This window comes from Ictidomys tridecemlineatus, chromosome 8 (assembly GCF_052094955.1).
Source record: "Ictidomys tridecemlineatus isolate mIctTri1 chromosome 8, mIctTri1.hap1, whole genome shotgun sequence".
NCBI lineage: Eukaryota > Metazoa > Chordata > Mammalia > Rodentia > Sciuridae > Ictidomys > Ictidomys tridecemlineatus.
The window spans coordinates 32,014,008-32,024,880 of NC_135484.1; positions in this window are offsets into that span (position 1 = coordinate 32,014,008).

A 10,873-nucleotide genomic window follows, 5' to 3' on the forward strand; every position below is an offset into this window, starting at 1 on the left:
TGAAGCAACATGACAAAGGGACAAAAGTGGTAAGATCTTTGCTTCTTGGGCAACCTGTTCTTCTCTTTTCCCCTCCCTATTCTGCCAAAGTCTCAGCTTGGCACCAGAATCACGAGCCACCACACAGCTTTGTAGGTTCAAACAGCAATTCTTTATTCCCGCTCTCACACCGCCTCCACGCAGGTCCAGGGGCAATCGCGTTCTGCCGTCTCCCGCACAATTCACCTACTCCACGAGGCTATCTCCAAATCCCATTTTAATCTCACGAGAACTCAATGGGAACAAGCAGCAGGAACACCCTAATCCCAGCAATAATCTTCAACTTCCAACTTCCCTAAAACCCATTATCTTAAACTGGCAACGCCTTAAACTCAAGGAGCCGGTTACTTCCTCAAACCTGATCAGCTCTAAACCCAGATCCGCCTTGGTCCTTGAGCAAGGTCACCTTATTAAAGCATGCATGCAATGTCTCATCGAATGTCCTCTAAGCAGCATGGGGTACGCTTGGCAAGGAAATTTTGATGTGTCATTCCTACTTGGTAATGGCCCTCAGCACTATTCCATCTTGCAAACCCCTGGAAGGTGGGAGGTATGGCAGGAGGATGAGCTTCAGAGAGAGATAGGAAACAGAAAAATGTCTGCCCCGGTCTTAGTTTGGCAAGAGCTGTGAACCACTGAGCCAACAGGAACTTTTACACTGATTCACAACAACCTGTGACATGGGACACCATTCTCAATGAAACCTGGCCCTGGACAAGGTGGTGACCCAACTCAGGACAGGGGCAGTGGAGGGAAACTGCCAATGAATGAGGGTGCTCCTTGCTAGGTGGGTGAAGGGCTGTGAGAGAATTTAATGGGGGTTTTAGGAAATAAAGGAAATTGTATTTTTGAAAGCTTGATAATAGTAAACTGTAATTGTGACACTGACTTTTAAAATAAAAACGTTTAATGAATCACTTTTATTTTAAAAAAATGGAATCAGAACTAACCAAAAAAATCTAAAAATATAGTACTATTATTATCCTGGAGATTTCTGCTAGAATTTGAACACGTATCAGTCAACTTCTGAAGCTCTGAGTTTATCCCAAATTCAAAGGTGTAGTTAAGGGCAGGGGAGGGGGAAGCTCTTTCAAGACAAACCAAGGAGACAATGGATGATCTCAAAAAACTGAAGGATGCTAATGCCCTGCAGAAGCACCCTTTAAGAGACTCTGGTAGAACTAGTCTATAGCCTTGGGTTATTTGTTGTTGTTGTTGTTTTATTTTGTTTTGAGACAGGGTCTCACTGTTGGTTAGGACCTTGCTAAATTGCTGAGGCTGGCCTTGAACTTCTGATCCTCCTGCCTCAGCCTCCCAAGTTGCTGTGATTATAGGCATGCACCACCATACCCAGCTCAGCCTTGGGGTTTTATAGAGGATTCTGTCATTGCTTTTATAAATATTCAAGAGAATCCAAAGACAACATTTTTGACATGCAATTTAAGTCTAAAAGAGAATAAAAATAAAATACCTATAATAATCTCTGTCATTTTAGAGTTAGCAGATGGAATTTTCTGATTAAATTGGGAGATCTCTATTGGTTTGAGCAATTAGCAGACTCATTTATTTCTCGAGTATGTCTGCTTATTTTTGTATTTCTTAGACTATCTCACCATCTATATGAATATAAAAGCTAATTTTGATTATATTTCTTATGTATCCTCTTTTCAGAAGTAAACTCTCGAAGATTCTCAAATTTAAAAGAGAATTTTTTTCCAATCCTTATCATAGCACCTTGATCTATCTTGACATCTAACTAGCATACATAGTGTTCCCAGCATCAAGAAGGAAATTTGTCTCTCTTGCCAATGTGATATAAAAAAGCAACTTTTTAAAAAATATTTTAAGACATGAGCTATGTAATAAAATTTAATCTCACATGGAAACGGCAGCTCTCAATCGTGGGACAATTTTTAAAAATTTGTCTTCAGTATTTATTAATAGAAACTATTTTACAAAATCACAGAAGTCCTGATTAAAAGAAGAAGAAACCTTCGATAGCATCTCACTGCTTTGAGCAGCCTTGGCAGGCTACGCAGGAGGTTCTGGACTCCAGCAGGTCTCAACTTGCAGAGTTACTAATGCCGGGGACACTCACTGAATCAGCTAATATAGGTTGTTCTAGAGATGACATTCCAACACTTCTGTATAAAGAGACAGTTTTTTCATTCATTTTGTCCTAATGAAACCATTTGATTGGCACTCAAAATAAAAGAACTGAAAGGTGTATCATTCAGGGTGCTCCAAAGAAACAGAATCAATAGGAGATATATAGATATAAAGAAAAAGATTTGTTATGAATGATTGGATTAAGAGATCATAGAGACTCAGAAGACCCAAGATCTACTACCTGTAAAATGGAATCCAGAAAGGCTGGTAGTATAGGGTATAGTTCCAAGTTCAAGTTAAAAGACGTAAGAACAAAGGGAGCAAATAATTTAAGGCCCAGGCCAAGTGTGAAAGTCTGATGACAGGGAGCACTTAAGTCCAAGAGTGGGAAAAGATTGATGTCCAGCTCCATTTGGGGAGAAAATTTGCCTTCCCTCTACCTCTTTTGTGCTATTCACGTCCACAATGCACTAGATGATGCCCACACACACTAAGAGTGATCTTTATTTGGTCTACTGATTCAAACGCTAATCTCTTCCTGAAGCACCCTTACAGACACACCAGAAATAATGTCTTATTAGCTGCATGGACACCCCTTCTACCAGACAAGTTGATGCTTAACATTAACTACTACAATGGGTAAAGAATCTTAGGAGGAAATTACTAAAGTTTTAATCAGAACCTTCAGTCTACACAAAGTTCTGATGGTCATTTTAAAAACTTTAACAGTTGTACTAATAATCGGACATTTGCTTGGTGTTTTTATAGTATAAAATACACTTTTAAGTTATCTATATAATTTGATCTTCAGTCATATATTTCCTTTTTTCTAAGTGGAAATAAGTGCAGAGGGATTGATGAACTAACTCTCTCAGGTCTGACTTTAACTGGCAAAATTAAGTATAAGCAGAGTTATTACTAGCCAAATGTTATTTTACTGGATCATTTCAATTTTTTTATTCTGTTTAGTTACAGGTCTACCTCATTCAAACATCAAATGTTACAAGCTGATATGTTAAAAAATACATTTATAAGAAGCAATTCAGTCTAACAGCAGTCCCAAGATTGTTGTCTGGGCAAATCCTCACTAAGTGCAGGCACCATTGTTCACCAGCATAAAATGGTTCCTGGATGGACTGGTTTAAAGAATATTAACCCTATCATTTAGCTGATCTTAAGGTATTTGGCTGCAACCTCCTTTAACTATTGATGCTTCATATTTACATCAGACAGATGCATAATCAAAGATGAAGCAATCCATCCCTTCCATTCTTTAGGAAGATTTTATTCAGGATTCATGCAAAACTCTAAGAAAGTGACATCCTTGGATTCTATTTTGAGCCATTATAGACTGATCTTCCTTTCTTTTTTAAATTTTAATTAATTAATTAATAATTAATTAATTTAGTATCATGAAATCAAACTATTTGAATGGGCATAACAAGAAATAGCTTTATGCAATCTGTATCTGAGATCAGAGTGTCCAGTGACATATTATTGAGATCTTGTTTATTGTGTCATTAAGTGTTACTAAGCATGACTCACTGAGTAATTTCATAAGGAAGTGAGAAACTTTGCTTGGACTGAGAAACTCTTGTTTTGAACAATAGATACAATGTAACTGACTGTTTTCTTTGCAGCTGTTTCCCAGGAAATTCCAAGTCAATTTAAATTTTTACCCATAGCCAATTATGTCAAGACAGTATTTTTTGAGTGTTTGTGGGCATGACTCTGTGTGTGTGTGTGTCTGTGTGTGTGTGTGTGTGTGTACGTACACTTCACTTTAATTTTCATCTGGCCCAGATTTTAGTTTTTGACTATTTTATGTGTTACCCAAAAACACCCTTAAATTCTTCATAGTTTCAAAAGATGGGAAAAAGCAAACAATAATAGTAAAATTTGAAATGTATCAAAAATACTTTACCTTGAAATGCCATAAGCTGACTTACTTAGTAGTATCTGTTGAAAAAGAGGCCCTAAAATATCTGTGACGGTGGAAAAAAAGGGGATTTAGGGAAGAGTATAAAAAGCTTCAAGAGTATAAAAAAAAACTACTGTTAAAAGATAAGTGGTTTCCCAAGTGGATGGGCTTAGTCACTGCTCTTTTCTGGGATTTGGGTGGAATCCATTGCTTACCATTTCCACTGTGGTCTAGCTTCTTAGCATGGTACTTCCAGAGTTTCAAAATTTTTGCCAAGAAGGCAGTTGGAAGCAAGTTATGAGCAGGATTTACTATGTGATGCTCCGTGGGCTTCACCACCAAACTCTACCACAGGTGAACAGCAGGGACACTTGTGCTTTGAGAAGTTTCTGTTTCTTTTGTTTTCAGACCATTATACATAAGTTTGAAATCTGATGCCTTCTTTCCTATCAACTAAAAAAAAAAAAAAAAAAAAAAAGTTACACTCTCACTAAGTCACCTGTGGTTTTGGCATTAGTTGGATTCATATTGCTTTCATAAGCATATCAAAGCTAATTTTTCTACAGAAGGCTTAGAGAAAAAGTATGGTTAAAATACTTATGTACCAACTGCCTGTAAACATACTTGCAGGATAATTAAACACAAAGGAATCAAGATTACAAGGGGAAAGGAAAGTGGTCAAGTGGCGGCCTCTCTGCTCATTACAACCTAAGAAATCATTTTGTACTCATTCATTCAATAAATATTGTGGCTCAGTGATGGACTGTATTTAATCAAAGACCTTAAATGCAGATGAGACTGAGCAGTGTTTATTCAAGGAACTAAATAAACCTTAATGGCCCTGGAAGCATTCCCGTTGCCATGAGCCACAGGAGGCCTTTGTAAGTCATCTTGAGTTGGAAGTTACATGGCACAGAAACCCACCAATGTATTATATAAAACTGCCTGTGTTAGTCCTAGTTTTGAAAGATAACTTCATTTTAAATAGTTGTCATCTCCTATACATCCTTTTGCTACAGAAAGTGTGGCCCACAGATCAATAACATTGGCAGGAATGGGACATAGTTCATAGCAGCATTGCTCATAGTGTCACGTGGTCAAACAACCCAAATGTTCATCAACTGATGAAAGGATAAATAAAATATGGTATATCTGTATATTTTAATATTTTCTTTGGTAATAAAAAAATGAAGTACTGATATATGCTATAATGTGGTTGAATCTTGACAATATTATGCTAAATGACAGAAGTTAGTCATTAAAAAAAAAAAACCACACGATATATAATTCTGTTCATATGAAATGCCCAGAATAGACAAATCTACACAGACAGAAAGTAGATTAGTCATTGTTTAGGATGGAAAGGGGAAATGTGGAATGATGCCTTATAGGTATGAGTTTTCTTTTAAAAGAAATGAGCAAAAATTAGAAATTAGAATGTTATGATCACTACACACTCCTGTGTATAATAAACTCAAAAAGACTGAATTATTCACATAAAAGTGAGGAATTGTAGATATATAAATTACATATCAATAAATCTGTTTTAAAATCTGCAAATAATAATAATAATTTATTGGGAACACACTTGGTACCAGGTACTTCTATTCCATTTTCAGCATGAAAACAATGAACTTATAAGAACCAATATCTTATGAGACCAAAATTCCAAGGAACGTATAAGACATATTTTTTAAAAGCTTTTACACCCAAATTTGAACATGTCTAATGATTTGAGGGATATTGTAGTCAATTCTTAGCTATTCATTGGATGATTTGTCAAGTTCCTCATAACTTAAAAACCAACTGCCAAGATAAATGCAATATCAAATGACAGTTATCTTACCAGCTGAAGACAGAAGCAGCTCTCAATGAAACCAGAAACAGGGAGAAGAGAATTTTGCAACTAGTTTCTCAAACACTTTAAAAGTTCAATTGCAAGAGCTTTTGCAATTCTGCCAAATAAATCTTTGCCTATGGAGATCCACCCATGCCAGCCTCTGCAGGGCCCAGGCGCATAGCAGGATGGTCCACACCTTTCCAGTGGGGCAGACACTCCCCAGAGCATAGCTTCTGGTGCAGGACCTCCCCTTCTGACCAGTGCACTGCCAGGAGGGCTGAGATGCAGCCCAGATGGCTCACAACAGGCCACACGGGATCCAGGATTTCAGAAGGACCAATTTACCCCTCCCCTGGCAGGGCAGACACTGCCAGAGCCTAGCCTTTGGCACAGGACCACCCCTTCCTACCAGCAGAATACCAGGGGAGGTCAAGCCCAGTGGCCCAGATCCACCCACTCCAACATATGCAGATCCCAGATCCAGGATGTAGTAGCATCAATTGAGGGACTCCAGCAGGGTCTGGAAGCCCAACATCAAGGTGAGGTACAGACAATCTGCACAGGCACTACAGGAATATAGGGAAGAAACTGTAATATCTCAGATCCACACTGCAAGAAAGGAAGACACATAGACAACATGAAAAGACAAGGGAGGAAAGTGCCCCAAACAAACACTATAATAACAAAACCTATGGACAGCGAAGTTGATGAAATGCCAGAGAAGGAGTTCAGAAGGTTCATAGTTAAAATGATCTGTCAGTTAAAAAATGACATAAATGAGCAAATACAAGGAAAATTGATCACTTCAACAAAAAATGAGATAAGAGAAAAAAATACAGGTAGCAAAAGATTACTTCAAGAGAGAGATAGAGACCCTGAAAAAAAAAGTCAGGAATCCTTGAAATGAAGGATACAATAAATCAAATAAAAAACTCAATAGAAAGCATAACCAACAGACTAGATCACTTGCAGGAAAGAACATCAGATACTAAAAGACAAAGTAGACAATCTGGAAAATAAAGTTGATCACACAGTGAAGAAAGTTAGATACCATGAACAGAACATCCAGGACTTATGGGAGAGCATCAAAAGACTGACTTTAAGAGTTATTGAGATAGAGGAAGGCACAGAGTTTCAAACCAAAAGAATGCACAATCTCTTCAATGAGGTAATATCGGAAAATTTCCCCATGAAGAACAAATTGGAAAACCAAATACGAGAGGCTTACAGGTGAATTCAGCAAAGTAGCAGGATATAAAATCAACACCAATAAATTAAAAGCATTTCTATATATTAATAACAAATCCTCAGAAAAGGAAACAAAGAAAACTACCCCATTCTCAGTAGTCTCAAAAAAAAAAAATACTTGAGAATCAACTTAATGAAAGAGGTGAAAGATCTATATAATGAAAACTACAGAATCCTACAGAAAGAAATCAAAGAAGACCTTAGAAGATGGAAAGATCTACCTTCCTCTTGGATAGGCAGAATTAATGTTATCAAAATGACCATACTTCCAAAAGTACTATACAGATTTAATGCAATTCCAATCAAAATTCCAATGACAATCCTCATAGAAATAGAAAAAGCAATCATGAAATTCATCTGTAAAAAGAAGAGACCCAGAATAGCTAAAGCAAACCTTAGCAGGAAGAGTAAAGCAGGTGGCATCACTATACCAGACCTTAAACTATACTATAGAGCAATAGTAACAAAAACAGCATGATATTGGTGCCAAAACAGGCTGGTAGACAATGTACAGAATAGAGGACACAGAGACTAACCTACAAGACTATGATTATCTTATATTAAACAAAGGTGCCAAGAAATGAATTGAAAAAAGGTAGCCTCTTCAACAAATGGTGGTGGGAAAACTGGAAATCCATATGCAACAAAATGAGATTAAACCCATATCTCTCACCATTCACAAAACTCAACTCAAAATGGATCTAGGACTTAGGAATAAAATCAGAGACCCTGCATCTAATAGAAGAAAAAGGAGGCCTTAATCTCCATCATGTGGGATTAGGCCCCAACTTCCTTAATAAGACTCCTGTGGCACAAGAATTAAAATCAAGAATCCATAAATGGGATGGACTCAAACTATAAAGCTTCTTCTCAGAAAAGAAACAATCTGTGAGGTGAATAGAGAGCTACATCTTGGGAGCAAATTTTTACCCCTCACATATCAGATAGAGTACTAATCACTAGGGTATATTAAGAACTCAAAAAGCTAAACACCAAAAAAAAAAAAACCCCACAACAACAACAACAACAACAAATAACCCAATCAATAAATGGGCCAAGGACATGAAGAGACACTTCTCAGAAGCTGATGTACAATTAATCAACAAATACATGAAAAAATGTTCATCATCACTAACAATTAGAGAAATGCAAATTAACACCACTCTGAGATTTCATCTCACTCCAGTCAGGATGGCAGTGATTATGCATACAAACAACAATAATGTTGGCAAAGATGTGGGGGAAAATGCAAACTCATACACTGCTGGTGAGACTGCAAATTGGTACAGACAATATGGAAAGCAGTATGGAGGTTTCTTGGAAAATTGGGAATGAAACCACCATTTGACCCAGCTATCCCTCTCCTTGGTCTGTACCCAAAGGACTTAAAAACAGCATACTACAGGGACACAGCCACATCAATGTTTATAGCAGCACAATTCACAATAGCTAAAGTGTAGAACCAACCTAGATGCCCTTCAACAGATGAATGGATAAAAAAAAAAAGTGGCATATATACACAATGAAATATTACTGAGCAATAAAAGAGAATAAAATCATGGCAATTGCAGGTAAATGGATGGAGTTAGAGAAGATAATACTAAGTGAAGTTAGCCAATCCCCAAAAAACCAAACGCTGAATATTTTCTTTGATATAAGGGGGTTGATTTATAGTGGGATAGGGAGCAGGAACATGGGAGGAATAGATGAACTCTAGATAGGGCAGAGGGGTTGGAGGGAAGGGAGGGGGAATGGGGTAATTAATGATGGTGGAATGTGATGACCATTACTATCCAAAGTACATGTATGAAGACACAAATTGGTGTGAGTATACTATAAATATACTATGTATACAACCAGAGATATGAAAAATTGTGCTCAATGTATGTAATAAGAATTGTAAATAAAAATTTACATATTACATAAAAAATTTAAAAATTACATAAAAAATAAACTAAATCTTTACCTATGGTAATTAATGGAAATATGGTCTAAATGTTGTAACTGGATGGAGGATTGTTTAATATGGTAAAAAGTTCAGAGATGATAGAATCGGAAAGGTCTGGGTTGAATCCCAGGTATGTAATGTGGTCAATTATCTATAAAGTGAGAATAATAACAACTTTGGTTCTTGTGAAGAACATGTTGATTAATATATGTAATATGTCCAATCATATATATATATATATATATATATATATATATATATATATATATATACACACAATATATAATATATATATATATATCCAATCTCTCTCTCTCTCTCTCTCTCTCTCTCTCTCTCTCTCTCTCTCTCTCTCTCTCTTTCTCTCTCTCTCTCTCTCAGAGAGAGAGACAAAAAGAGACAGAAACAGGAGAATCTCAAGTTTGAGGGAAGCCTGGGGGAACATAGTATGTGATACTATCATCTTAAAAAAAAAAAAGCCACTCTATTGGGCAAGGAAGTGTTTCTAATCTGACTTTAGTAGCTCCATGCAATAAATATTCCAGAGGGCAGTGACTTGCAAAAATTGCTTCTCATGTGAATCGAAAGCCTAGAAACTGTTAAAAAAACAAAAAGTTCTCCATTAGTTGTGAAATAGATGTGTCTCACAGAAACTGTTAGCACAGGGGTTGATTAGTAACAGAAATTGATCTGTCTGTCACTAAGAACAGCAATTGGAAGTTAAAAGCCTCCACCCCAAGAATGGATTTCCTATCTTTCAGTTTTGCAGAGTACTCAGAGATTGTACCTAATCTTCTCCATCAAAAACAAAACAAAACACTCTAAAGAAAAATTAATGAACTAGAAAGCAAAATTTAAGCCTCCTACTCTAAACAGTAAATTAATTGGAGATGGGGGTGGAATACAACACCCAGAGTACTCATGTGACTGAAACAGGGCTGCCTCTCACACCAGATGCCTTTAAAACTCCCAGTGCAGTGGACTGTGCATTCTGGGAGCCATAGATCCCTAGGTGTGGATAATAGCATTTCTTCCCTTTAAGGTTGTAACTCTTATCCAGAAACACAAAGCACATCTCTAGGGTATAAACCAATGCGCCTCAACTATGCCTCCACATGGAATTTCCTTGAGAGATTTCAAAAATACCATCAATTAGACTCCCACACCAGACTAAATGAATCAGAATCTCTGGGGATAGACAGAGTGTGGCATATTTTGACTTAAGGCAGTGGATTTTAAAACTTAACATAAATCTTAATTACTGGTGGGTTTGTTGAAACACAGATTGCTACTTCACATCTAACAAAGAATCTTGCATACTGTAGGTGCTCTAAAAATATTTGCTGAATAAATATTGCAACATTGAAAAGAACAAATTTCCAGAACAAAGTTGATTGACTGGTGTCCATGGATATGTGGGGTGATCCTTGGGCTCCTGGAATTGTGTACTCAGAGGACAGTTCCTTACCTTCATCAGATTCTTAGGGGGGCAATTATGACTTAAAAATATTACAAACCACTCTTGTGGACTGAATGTTATTTTACTCTCTGTTTTTATTTTATTAATAGAAGAAAATATAAAAATCAAATCTTAAAAATTATCAGTATTGACAGGCACAGAAAGCATTTTATTTTATTAACCACCCTAGCCTCTTAACCTAAGAGTCTTTTCACAAATGAAGCTCCATCATTTGAGGAATGCATTGATGCTTGTTTTACTTTGGAACAGAATTTGTTGCAATTTGAAGAATAAAGGGTACAATTGTCA